Here is a 14,797-nt window from a genome sequence, read left to right on the forward strand (position 1 = left end):
GAACCATTTTCATTGGGTGTGTAACCATATAAGGTTTTATTCATGTAAACAGAACAACAATTTATTCTCTTACTTAAATGAATAATCGTATTGCAATAAACATGATCAAATCATATTCTTGCTCAACGCAAACACCAAATAACACTTATTTAGGTTCAACACTAATCCCAAAAGTATAGGGAGTGTGCGATGATGATCATATCAATCTTGCAACCACTTCCAACACACATCGTCACTTCACCCTTAACTAGTCTATGTTCATTCTGCAACTCCCGTTTCGAGTTACTACTCTTAGCAACTGAACCAGTATCAAATACCGAGGGGTTGCTACGAACACTAGTAAAATACACATCAATATTCTATATATCAAATATACCTTTGTTCAATTTTCCATCCTTCTTATCCGCCAAATACTTGGGGCAGTTCCGCTTCCAGTGACCAGTCCCTTTGCAGTAGAAGCACTTAGTCTCAGGCTTAGGACCAGACTTGGGCTTCTTCACTTGAGCAGCAACTTGCTTGCCGTTCTTCTTGAAGTTCCCCTTCTTCCCTTTGCCCTTTTCTTGAAACTAGTGGTCTTGTCTACCATCAACACTTGATATTTTCTTGATTTCTACCTTCATCGATTTCAACATCACGAAGAGCTTGGGAATCGTTTCCGTTATCCCTTGCATATCATAGTTCATCACGAAGTTCTACTAACTTGGTGATGGTGACTAGAGAATTTTGTCAATCACTATTTTATCTGGAAGATTAACTCCCACTTGATTCAAGCGATTGTAGTACCCAGACAATCTGAGCACATGCTCACTGCTTGAGCTATTCTCCTCCATCTTTTAGCTATAGATCTTGTTGGAGACTTCATATCTCTCAACTTGGGTATTTGCTTGAAATATTAACTTCAACTCCTGGAACATCTCATATGGTCCATGACGTTCAAAACGTCTTTGAAGTCCCGATTCTAAGCCGTTTAAGCATGGTGCACTAAACTATCAAGTAGTCATCATATTGAGCTAGCCAAATGTTCATAACATCTGCATCTGCTCCTTCAATAGGTTTGTCACCTGGCGGTGCATCAAAAACATAATTCTTCTGTGCAGCAATGAGGATAAACCTCAGATCACGGATCCAATCCGCATCATTGCTACTAACATCTTTCAACTTAGTTTTCTCTAGGAACATATCAAAAATAAAACAGGGGAGCTAAACGCGAGCTATTGATCTACAACATAGATATGCTAATACTACCAGGACTAAGTTCATGATAATTTAAAGTTCAATTAATCATATTACTTAAGAACTCCCACTTAGATAGACATCCCTCTAATCCTCTAAGTGATCACGTGATCCAAATCAACTAAACCATGTCCGATCATCACGTGAGATGGAGTAGTTTCAATGGTGAACATCACTATGTTGATCATATCTACTATATGATTCACGCTCGACCTTTTGGTCTCCGTGTTCCGAGGCCATATCTGTTATATGCTAGGCTCGTCAAGTTTAACCTTTATATTCCGCATGTGCAACTGTTTTGCACCCGTTGTATTTGAACGTAGAGCCTATCACACCCGATCATCACGTGGTGTCTCAGCACGAAGAACTTTCGCAATAGTGCATACTCAGGGAGAACACTTGTACCTTGATAATTAGTGAGAGATCATCTTATAAAGCTACCGTAGAACTAAGCAAAATAAGATGTATAAAAGATAAACATCACATGCAATCAAAATATGTGACATGATATGGCCATCATCATCTTGTGCCTTTGATCTCTATCTCCAAAGTATCGTCATGATTTCCATCGTCACCGGCATGACACCATGATCTCCATCATCTTGATCTATATAAATGTGTCGTCACACGGTCATCTCGCCAACTACTGCTCATGCAACTATTGCTATCACATAGCGATAAAGTAAAGCAATTATTTGGCGCTTGCATCTTATGCAATAAAGAGACAACCATAAGGCTTCTGCCAGTTGCCGATAACTTCAACAAAACATGATCATCTTATACAACAACTTATATCTCATCACGTCTTGACCATATCACATCACAACATGCCCTGCAAAAACAAGTTAGACATCCTCTACTTTATTGTTGCAAATTTTACGTGGCTGCTACGGGCTGAACAAGAACCGTTCTTACCTACACAGCGAAAACCACAACGATAGTTTGTCAAGTTAGTGCTGTTTTAACCTTCTCAAGGACCGGGCGTAGCCACACTCGGTTCAACTAAAGTTGGAGAAACTGACACCCGCTAGTCACCTGTGTGCATAGCACGGCGGTAAAACCAGTCTCGCGTAAGCGTACGCGTAATGTCGGTCCGGACCGCTTCATCCAACAATACCGCCGAACCAAAGTGTGACATGCTGGTAAGCAGTATGAGGAGGCCGGCCCTAGGAGGGGGCGCGCCAAGTGTGGAGTCCTACTAGGACTCCCTAGTCCTAGTAGGATTCCACCTCCCATATGGAATAGGAAAAGAGGAAGGGAAAAGGAGAAGGAAGGAAGGGGGCACCCCCCTTCCCTAGTCCAATTCGGACCAGACCAAGGGGAGGGGTGCGGCCACCCTTGAGGCCCTTTTCCTTCTTTCCTGTATGGCCCAATAAGGCCCAATGCGTATTCCCGTAACTCTCCGGTACTCCGAAAAATACCCGAATCACTCGGAACCTTTCCGATGTCCGAATATAGTCGTCCAATATATTGATTTTTACGTCTCGACCATTTCGAGACTCCTCGTCATGTCCCCGATCTCATCCGGGACCCCAAACTCCTTCAGTACATCAAAACTCATAAACTCATAATATAACTGTCATCGAAACCTTAAGCGTGCGGACACTACGGGTTCGAGAACAATGTAGACATGACCGAGACACGTCTCTGGTCAATAACCAATAGCGGAACCTGGATGCTCATATTGGCTCCCACATATTCTATGAAGATCTTTATCGGTTAGACCGCATAACAACATACGTTGTTCCCTTTGTCATCGGTATGTTACTTGCCCGAGATTCGATCGTCGGTATCTCAATACCTAGTTCAATCTCGTTACCGGCAAGTCTCTTTACTCGTTCCATAATACATCATCCTGCAACTAACTCATTAGTTGCAATGCTTGCAAGGCTTAAGTGATGTGCATTACCGAGAGGGCCCAGAGATACCTCTCTGACAATCGGAGTGACAAATCCTAATCTCGAAATACGCCAACCCAACAAGTACCTTCGGAGACACTTGTAGAGCACCTTTATAATCACCCAGTTACGTTGTGACGTTTGGTGGCACACAAAGTGTTCCTCCGGTAAACGGGAGTTGCATAATCTCATAGTCATAGGAACATGTATAAGTCATAAGAAAGCAATAGCAACAAACTAAACGATCAAGTGCTATGCTAACGGAATGGGTCAAGTCAATCACATCATTCTCCTAATGATGTGATCCCGTCAATCAAATAACAACTCATGTCTATGGTTAGGAAACATAACCATCTTTGATCAACGAGCTAGTCAAGTAGAGGCATACTACTGACACTCTATTTGTCTATGTATTCACACATTTATTATGTTTCCTGTTAATACAATTCTAGCATGAATAATAAACATTTATCATGATATAAGGAAATAAATAATAACTTTATTATTGCCTCTAGGGCATATTTCCTTCACCCTAGGCCTTGTTTCCTAGCATTGCAATACCGTTTATGCTCACTTTTATCATTAGTTACCTTGCTGTTTTTATAATTTCAGATTACAAAAACTATTATCTACCATCCATATACCACTTGTATCACCATCTCTTCGCCGAACTAGTGCACCTATACAATTTACCATTGTATTGGGTGTGTTGGGGACACAAGAGACTCTTTGTTATTTGGTTGCAGGGTTGCTTGAGAGAGACCATCTTCATCCTACACCTCCTATGGATTGATAAACCTTAGGTCATCCACTTGAGAGAAATTTTCTATTGTCCTACAAACCTCTTCACTTGGAGGCCCAACAACGTCTACAAGAAGAAAGTTGTGTAGTAGACATCAAGCTCTTTTCTGGCGCCGTTGCCGGGGAGGTTAGCGCTTGAAGGTATATCTTTAGATCTTGGAATCGAGTCTTTTAGTTTCTTGTTTTATCACTTGTTTAGTCTATAAAAGAAAACTATATAAAAAATGGAATTGAGTCTACCTCATACGCTTTATCTTTTTAATATCTTTCGTGAGTATGATGGAAAGGATAATTGTGCTCAAGTGCTAGAAGAAGAAATCTATAAAAAATTTGGCACTAAATATTTGAATGATGAGCATCATTGCAATGTTGTTAGTATGAATTCCTTGAATATCCATGATGCTAATGATATGCAAAGCCACAAGCTTGGGGAAGCTATGTTTGATGAAGATGATATTTTTTGTCCCCCAAGTTTTGATGTGCAAATTTATTATGATGATAGCATGCCTCCTATTTATGATGATTATGTTGATGAAAGTGGTTTCGGAGAGGTCATGACTTTATTTTGTGATGAATCCACTATTCCGGAAGAGGTTCCAATTGATTATGAGAACAAAGTTGCTATCTATGATGATTATTGTGATGACTTGTATTCTATAAAGAATAATTATATCCATGAAACTTGTCATCATGATTTTAGTTTTCAATTGGATTATGCCTCACATGATAGTTATTTTGTTGAGTTTGCTCCCACTACTATTCATGAGAAGAAGTTTGCTTATGTGGAGAGTAATAAAAATTATATGCTTGTGCATCGTGAAAATAGTGCTTTATGTGATAGTTATATTGTTGAATTCATTCATGATGCTACTGAAAATTATTATGAGGGAGGAACATATGCTTGTAGGAATTGCAGTAATATCAAGTTTCCTCTCTATGTGCTTAAAATCTTGAAGTTATGCTTGTTTTCCTTTCCTATGCAAGTTGATTCTTGTTCCCACAAGTTGTTTGCTCACAAAATCCCTATGCATAGGAAGTGGGTTAGACTTAAATGTGCTAGTCATATTCTTCAAGATGCTCTCGCTATGTTTCAATTCTTATCTTTTATGTGAGCATCATTGAAATCATCATGCCTAGCTAGGGGCGTTAAACGATAGCGCTTGTTGGGAGGCAACCCAATTTTATTTTTGTTCCTTGCTTTTTGCTCCTGTTTAGTAATAAATAATTAATCTAGCCTCTTTTTAGATGTGGTTTAATGTTTTAATTAGTGTTTGTGCCAAGTAGAACCTTTGGGAAGACTTGGGGAAAGTCTTGTTGATCATGCTGTAAAAAACAGAAACTTTAGTTCTCACGAGAATTGCTGCCATTTTTATTTGGAGAGTGATATTTAGTTAATTATTTTTGAAGATGATTAATAGATAAATTACTCAGGTCCAGAAATTTATTTTATAATTTTTGGGGTTCCATAAGTATACGTTTGATCCAGATTACTACAGACTGTTCTGTTTTTGACAGATTCTGTTTTCATCGTGTTGTTTGCTTATTTTGATGAACCTATGAGTAGTATCGGAGGGTATGAACCATAGATAAGTTGGAATACAGTAGATATTACACCAACATGAATTTAGAATGAGTTCATTACAGTACCTTATGATGGTGATTTATTTTCTTATACTAACGGAGCTTACGAGTTTTCTGTTAAGTTTTGTGTTGTGCAGTTTTCAAGTTTTGGGTAAAGATTCGATGGACTATGGAATAAGGAGTGGCAAAAGCCTAAGATTTGGGATTCCCAAGGCACCCCAAGGTAAAATTCAAGGACAACCAAAAGCCTAAGCTTGGGGATGCCCCGGAAGGCATCCCCTCTTTCGTCTTCGTTCATCGGTAACTTTACTTGGAGCTATATTTTTATTCGCCACATGATATGTGTTTTGCTTGGAGCGTCATTTTATTTAATTTTGTTTTGCTTGCTGTTTGAATAAAATACCAATATCTGAAATTATTAAATGTTAGAGAGTCTTCACATAGTTGCATAATTATTTGACTACTCATTGATCTTCACTTATATCTTTCGGAGTAGTTTGTCATTGCTCTAGTGCTTCACTTATATCTTTTTAGAGCACGGTGGTGGTTTTATTTTATAGAAATAATTGATCTATCATGCTTCACTTATATTATTTTGAGAGTCCTTAGAACAGCATGTTAGTTCGCTTTGGTTATGAAACTAGTCCTAATATGATGGGCATCCAAGAGGGATATAATAAAAACTTTCATATAGAGTGCATTGAATACTATGAGAAGTTTGATACTTGATGATTGTTTTGAGATATGAGGATGGTAATATTAGAGTCATGCTAGTTGAGTAGTTGTGAATTTGAGAAATACTTGTATTGAAGTTTGTGATTCCCGTAGCATGCACGTATGGTGAACCGTTATGTGATGAAGTCAGGGCATGCTTTATTTATTGATTGTCTTCCTTATGAGTGGCAGTCGGGGACGAGCGATGGTCTTTTCCTACCAATCTATCCCGCTAGGAGCATGTGCGTAGTACTTTGTTTCGATAACTAATAGATTTTTGCAATAAGTATGTGAGTTCTTTATGACTAATGTTGAGTCCATGGATTATACGCACTCTCACCCTTCCACCATTGCTAGCCTCTCTAGTACCGCGCAACTTTCGTCGGTACCATAAACCCACCATATACCTTCCTCAAAATAGCCACCATACCTACCTATCATGGCATTTCCAAAGCCATTCCGAGATATATTGCCATGCAACTTTCCACCGTTCCGTTTGTTATGACACGCTTCATCATTGTCATATTGCTTGCATGATCATGTAGTTGACATCGTATTTGTGGCAAAGTCACCGTTCATAATTCTTTCATACATGTCACTCATGCATCATTGAACATCCTGGTACACCGCCGGAGGCATTCATATAGAGTCATATCTTGTCCTAAGTATCGAGTTGTAATTCTTGAGTTGTAAGTAAATAAAAGTGTGATGATCATCATTATTAGAGCATTGTCCCAGTGAGGAAAGGATGATGGAGACTATGATTCCCCCACAAGTCGGGATGAGACTCCGGACTAAAAAATAGGCCAAAGAAGCCCAAATAAAAAAAAGAGGCCATAAAAAAAGAGAAAAGGCCCAAATAAAAAAATATAAAATAAAAAAATGAGAGAAAAAGAGAGAAGGGGCAATGCTACTATCCTTTTACCACACTTGTGCTTCAAAGTAGCACCATGATCTTCATGATAGAGAGTCTCCTATGTTGTCACTTCCATATACTAGTGGGAATCTTTCATTATAGAACTTGGCTTGTATATTCCAATGATGGGCTTCCTCAAAATGCCCTAGGTCTTCGTGAGCAAGCAAGTTGGATGCACACCCACTTAGTTTCTTTTGTTGAGCTTTCATGCATTTATAGCTCTAGTGCATCCGTTGCATGGCAATCCCTACTCACTCACATTAATATCTATTGATGGGCATCTCCATAGCCCGTTGATACGCCTAGTTGATGTGAGACTATCTTCTCCTTTTTGTCTTCTCCACAACCACCATTCTATTCCACCTATAGTGCCATGTCCATGGCTCACGCTCATGTATTGCGTGAAGATTGAAAAAGTTTGAGAACATCAAAAGTATGAAACAATTGCTTGGCTTGTCATCGGGGTTGTGCATGATTTAAATACTTTGTGTGGTGAAGATGGAGCATAGCCAGACTATATGATTTTGTAGGGATAGCTTTCTTTAGCCATGTTATTTTGAGAAGACATGATTACTTTGTTAGTATGCTTGAAGTATTATTATTTCTATGTCAATATTAAACTTTTGTCTTGAATCTTATGGATCTGAATATTCTTGCTACAATAAAGAGAATTGCATGGATAAATATGTTAGGTAGCATCCCACATCAAAAATTTTGTTTTTATCATTTACCTACTCAAGGACGAGCAGGAATTAAGCTTGGGGATGCTGATACGTCTCCAACATATTTATAATTTTTGATTGTTCCATGCTATTATATTATCAACTTTGGATGTTTATGGGCTTTATTATGCACTTTTATATTATTTTTGGGACTAACCTATTAACCCAGAGCCCAGTGTCAGTTTCTGTTTTTTTTTGCCTATTTTAGGGTTTCGAAGAAAAGGAAAATAAAAAGGAGTCCAATTGACCTGAAACTTCATGAAACTTATTTTTGGATCAGAAGAAGCCCAGAAGACTTGGAGTCCACGTAAGGGAAGCTTCGAGGAGGCCACGAGGTAGGGGGGTGCGCCCACCCCCCTAGGGCGCGCCCTCCACCCTCGTGGGCCCCTCGTGGCTCCCCTGGCGTACTTCTTCTGCCTATATATCTCCATATACCCTAAAAACATCCGGGAGCACAATAGATCGAGAGTTCCGCCGCCAGAAGCCTCCGTAGCCACCGAAAGCCAATCTAGACCCGTTCCGGCACCCTGCCGGAGGGGGAATCCCTCTCCGGTGGCCATCTTCATCATCCCGGTGCTCTCCATGACGAGGAGGGAGTAGTTCTCCCTCGGGGCTGAGGGTATGTACCAGTAGCTATGTGTTTGATCTCTCTCTCTCTCTCTCTTTCTCTCTCTCGTGTTCTTGAGGTGATACGATCTTGATGTATCGCGAGCTTTGCTATTATAGTTGGATCTTATGATGTTTTCTCCCCCCTCTACTCTCTTGTAATGGATTGAGTTTCCCCTTTGAAGTGATCTTATCGGACTGAGTCTTTAAAGATTTGAGAACACTTGATGTATGTCTTGCCGTGCGTATCTGTGGTGACAATGGGATATCACGTGATTCACTTGATGTATGTTTTGGTGATCAACTTGCGGGTTCCGCCCATGAACCTATGCATAGGGGTTGGCACACGTTTTCGTCGTGATTCTCCGATAGAAACTTTGGGGCACTCTTTGAGGTTCTATGTGTTGGTTGAATAGATGAATCTGAGATTGTGTGATGCATATCGTATAATCATACCCACGGATACTTGAGGTGACATTGGAGTATCTATGTGACATTAGGGTTTTGGTTGATTTGTGTGTTAAGGTGTTATTCTAGTACAAACTCTAGGGCTGTTTGTGACACTTATAGGAATAGCCCAACGGATTGATTGGAAAGAATAACTTTGAGGTGGTTTCGTACCCTACCATAATCTCTTCGTTTGTTCTCCGCTATTAGTGACTTTGGAGTGACTCTTTGTTGCATGTTGATGGATAGTTATGTGATCCAATTATGTTATCATTGTTGAGGGAACTTACACTAGAGAAAGTATGAACCCTAGGCCTTGTTTACTAGCATTATAATACCATTTACGCTCACTTTTACCATTAGTTACCTTGCTGTTTTTATAATTTCAGATTACAAAAACTATTATCTACCATCCATATACCACTTGTATCACCATCTCTTCGCCGAACTAGTGCACCTATACAATTTACCATTGTATTGGGTGTGTTGGGGACACAAGAGACTCTTTGTTATTTGGTTGCAGGGTTGCTTGAGAGAGACCATCTTCATCCTACACCTCCTACGAATTTATAAACCTTAGGTCACCCACTTGAGGGAAATTTGCTACTGTCCTATAAACCTCTACACTTGGAGGCCCAACAATGTCTACAAGAAGAAGGTTGTGTAGTAGACATCACTCAACAGTAATTTGTTCACCCACCGTAAAATACTTATGCTCTTGAGAGAAGCCACTAGTGAAACCTATGGACCCCGGGTCTATCTTCCATCATATTAATCTTCCAACACTTAGTTATTTTCATTGCCTTTTATTTTACTTTGCATCTTTGTCATAAAAACACCAAAAATATTATCTTATCATATCTATCAGATCTCACTCTCGTAAGTGACCGTGTAGGGATTGACAACCCCTTATCGTGTTGATTGCAAGGATTTATTTGTTTTGTGTAGGTGCGAGGGACTCGCGCGTAGCCTCCTACTGGATTGATACCTTGGTTCTCAAAAACTGAGGGAAATACTTACGCTACTTTGTTGCATCACCCTTTCCTCTTCAAGGGAAAACCAACGCAGTGCTCAAGAGGTAGCACGTCTTCTGCGGCTTCGGGCACTTGCGCCGGAAGTTCCCGCGCTCGCCACAGTTGTAGCAGTAGCCACAACACTTCCCTTCGTTGCCCGACGTTGTGCTCGCTGCGCCGTCGTCATCGTGGTTGCCGAAACCGCCCTGGCGTCGCTACCAAGCCGCCCACTGCGTTGCTGTCATCATCAGCTGCTTGCCCGCGCGCTCACCGTCGCGTCCTTTCCTTGAACGCCTTGAGCCGCGCAAGCGCCTCCTCGAACGCCATCCCCTCCATGTTGTAGAATTGCTCGATTCCGGCCACTACAGCGTATAGGCAGTCTGACACGGTGTCGAGCAACTTCTTCACCATGGTGTTGTCATCGAGCGTCGACCCAAGCACCACGTACCTCACCACCATGCCGCTGACCTTCCCGGCGTACTTGTCCAGCTCATCGCTGTCGTCCATTCGCAGGTGATCGAACTCGCCGCGCAGTGTCACGAGCCTCTCCGCTCGCACCTGCTACCTCTTCAGCACTGTGTTGGTTTTCCCTTGAAGAGAAAAGGGTGATGCAGCAAAGCAGCGTACGTATTTCCCTCAGTTTTTGAGAACCAAGGTATCAATACAGAAGGAGACCACGCGCGAGTCACCTCGTACCTACACAAACAAATAAGAACCTCGCAACCAACGCGATAAAGGGGTTGATCCCTTCATGGCCACTTGCAAGAGTGAGATCTGATAGAGATAATAATAATAAGATAAATATTTTTGGTATTTTTATGATATAGATTGAAAGTAAAGATTGCAAAATAAGATAGATTGGAAACTTGTATGATAGAAAATAGACCCGGGGGCCATAGGTTTCACTAGCGGCTTCTCTCAATATAGAATAAGTATCACGGTGGGTGAACAAATTACTGTCGAGCGATTGATAGAAAAGCGAATAATTATGAGAATATCTAGGTATGATCATGTGTATAGGCATCATGTCCGTGACAAGTAGACCGAATCCTGCCTGCATCTACTACTATTACCCCACACATCGACCGCTATCCAGCATGCATCTAGAGTATTAAGTTCATAAGAACAGAGTAACGCCTTAAGCAAGATGGCATGATGTAGAGGGATAAACTCATGCAATATGATATAAACCCCATCTTTTTATCCTCGATGGCAACAATACAATATGTGTCGTTTCCCTTTCTATCACTAGGATCGAGCACCGCAAGATTGAACCCAAAGCTAAGCACTTCTCCCATTGCAAGAAAGATCAATCTAGTAGGCCAAACCAAACTGATAATTTGAAGAGACTTGCAAAGATAACCAATCATACATAAAAGAATTCAGAGAAGATTCAAATATTGTTCATAGATAAACTTGATCATAAACCCACAATTCATCGGATCTCGACAAACACACCGGAAAAAGAGTTACATCGAATAGATCTCCAAGAAGGTCGAGGAGAACTTTGTATTGAGATCCAAAGAGAGAGAAGAAGCCATCTAGCTACTAGCTATGGACCCGAAGGTCTGAGGTAAACTACTCACACATCATCGGAGGGGCCATGGAGTTGATGTAGAGGCCCTCCGTGATGAATGCCCCCTTCGACGGAGCTCCGAAAAAGGCCCCAAGATGGGATCTCTTGGGTACGGAAGGTTGTGGTGGTGGAATTAGGTTTTCGTGGTGCTCCTGGAGGTTTGCGGGATACGTAGATATATATAGGAGGAAGAAGTAGGTCGGTGGAGCAACGAGGGGCCCACGAGGGTGGAGGGCGTGCCCCCTACCTCGTGGCCTCCTCTTTGATTGCTTGATGTCCACTCCAAGTCCTCTGGATCACGTTTGTTCCAAAAATCACGCTCCTGAAGGTTTCATTCCGTTTGGACTCCGTTTGATATTCCTTTTCTATGAAACACTGACATAGGCAAAAAACAGCAATTTGGGCTGGGCCTCCGGTTAATAGGTTAGTCCCAAAAATAATATAAAAGTGTAAAATAAAGCCCATTATCATCCAAAATAGATAATATAATAGCATGGAACAATAAAAAATTGTAGATATGTTGGAGACGTATCAAGCATCCCCAAGCTTAATTCCCGCTCGTCCTCGAGTAGGTAAATGATAAAAACAGAATTTTTGATGTGGAATGCTTCCTAACATATTTATCAATATAATTTTCTTTATTGTGGCATGAATGTTCAGATCCGAAAGGTTCAAGATAAAAGTTTAATATTGACATAAAAATAATAATACTTCAAGCATACCAACTAAGCAATCATGTCTTCTCAAAATAACATGGCCAAAGAAAGTTCATCCCTACAAAATCATATAGTTTGGTCATGCTCCATTTTCGTCACACAAGAATGCTCTTATCATGCACAACCCCGATGACAAGCCAAGCAATTGTTTCATACTATAGTAATCTCAATTTTTTTTCAACTTTCATGCAATACATGAGCGTGAGCCATGGATATAGCACTATGGGTGGAATAGAATATAATGAAGGGGGTTATGTGGAGAAGACAAAAAAGGAGAAAGTCTCACATCTACGCGGCTAATCAATGGGCTAGGGAGATGCCCATCAATTGATGTCAATGCAAGGAGTAGGGATTGCCATGCAACAGATGCACTAGAGCTATAAATGTATGAAAGCTCAACAAAAGAAACTAAGTGGGTGTGCATCCAACTTGCTTGCTCACGAAGAACTAGGGCACTTGAGGAGGCCCATTGTTGGAATACACCAGCCAAGTTCTATAATGAAAAATTCCCATTAGTATATGAAAGTGAAAAAACAAGAGACTCTCTATCATAAAGATCATGGTGCTACTTTGAAGCACAAGTGTGGAAAAAGGATAGTAACATTGCCCCTTTTTATTTTATTTTTAAATATATTTTTGGTCCTTCTTTTTTTATTTGGCCTTTCTTTTTCTTCTTCTTTTTTTCTTTTTTGGGACAATGCTCTATTAATGATGATCATCACACTTCTATTTATTTACAACTCAATGATTACAACTCGATACTAGAACAAGTTATGACTCTATATGAATGCCTCCGGCGGTGTACCGGGATGTGCAATGACTCATGAGTGACATGTATGAAAGAATTATGAATGGTGGCTTTGCCACAAATACGATGTCAACTACATGATCATGCAAGGCAATATGACAATGATGATGCATGTCATAATAAACGAAATGGTGGAAAGTTGCATGGCAATATATCTCGGAATGGCTATGGAAATGCCATAATAGGTAGGTATGGTGGCTGTTTTGAGGAAGATATAAGGAGGTTTATGTGTGATAGAGCGTATCGTATCACGAGGTATAGATGCACCAGCGAAGTTTGCACCAACTCTCAAGGTGAGAAAGGGCTATGCACGGTACCGAAGAGGCTAGCAATGATGGAAGGGTGAGAGTGTGTATAATACATGGAGTCAACATTAGTCATAAAGAATTCACATACTTATTGCAAAAATCTACAAGTCATCAAAAACCAAGTATTACGCGCATGCTCCTAGGGGGATAGATTGGTAGGAAAAGACCATCGCTCGTCCCCGACCGCCACTCATAAGGAAGACAATCAAATAACACCTCATATTTCAAATTTGTTACACAACGTTTATCATACGTGCATGCTACAGGACTTGCAAACTTCAACACAATTATTTCTCAAATTCACAACTACTCAACTAGCACAACTTTAATATCACTATCTCCATATCTCAAAAGAATCATCAAGTATCAAACTTCTCTTAGTATTCAATGCACTTATATGAAAGTTTTTATTATGCCTAAAAGCAAATTGCCATGTTGTTCTAAAGGAATCTCAAAATAATACTCCCTCCGTTCCTAAATATTTGTCTTTCTAGAGATTTCAACAAGTGACTACATACGGAGCAAAACGAGTGAATCTATACTCTAAAATATGTCTATATACATCCGTATGTGGTAACCATTTGAGATCTCTAAAAAGACCAATATTTAGGAACGGAGGGAGTATAAGTGAAGCATGAGAGATCAACTATTTCTATAAAGTGAAACCACCACCGTGCTCTAAACGATATAAGTGAAGCACTAGAGCAAAAACTATATAGCTCAAAAGATATAAGTGAAGCACATAGAGTATTCTAATAAATTCTAATTCATGTGTCTCTCTCTCAAAAGGTGTGTATAGGAAGGATGATTGTGGTAAACTAAAAAGACTCAAATCATACAAGACACTCCAAGCAAAACACATATCATGTGGCGAATAAAAATATAGCTTCAAGTAAAGTTACCGATGAACGAAGACAAAAGAGGGGATGCCTTCCGGGGCATCCCCAAGCTTAGGATTTTTGGTGTCCTTGGATTTAACTTGGGGTGCCTTGGGAATCCCCAAGCTTAGGCTCTTTCCACTCCTTGTTCCATAATCCATCAAATCTTTACACAAAACATGAAAACTTCACAACACAAAACTTAACAAGAAAATCTCGTGAGCTCCGTTAGCGAAAGAAAACAAAACACCACTTCAAGGTACTGTAATGAACTCATTCTTTATTTATATTGGTGTTAAACCTACTGTATTCCAACTTCTCTATGGTTTATAAACTCTATTACTAGCCATATATTCATCAAAATAAGCAAACAACACACGAAAAACAGAACAGTCTGTAGTAATCTGTAACTAACGCAAACTTATGGAACCCCAAAAATTCTAAAATAAATTGCTCTACGTGAGGAATTTATCTATTAATCATCTGTAAAAAGAATTAACTAAATATCACTTTCCAATAAAAAATGGCAGCAATTCTCGTGAGCGCTAAAGTTTCTATTTTTACAGCAAGATCAAAAAGA

This window comes from Triticum urartu, chromosome 5A, assembly GCF_056163025.1.
Source record: "Triticum urartu cultivar PI428250 chromosome 5A, HENAU_Tu73, whole genome shotgun sequence".
Lineage (NCBI taxonomy): Eukaryota > Viridiplantae > Streptophyta > Magnoliopsida > Poales > Poaceae > Triticum > Triticum urartu.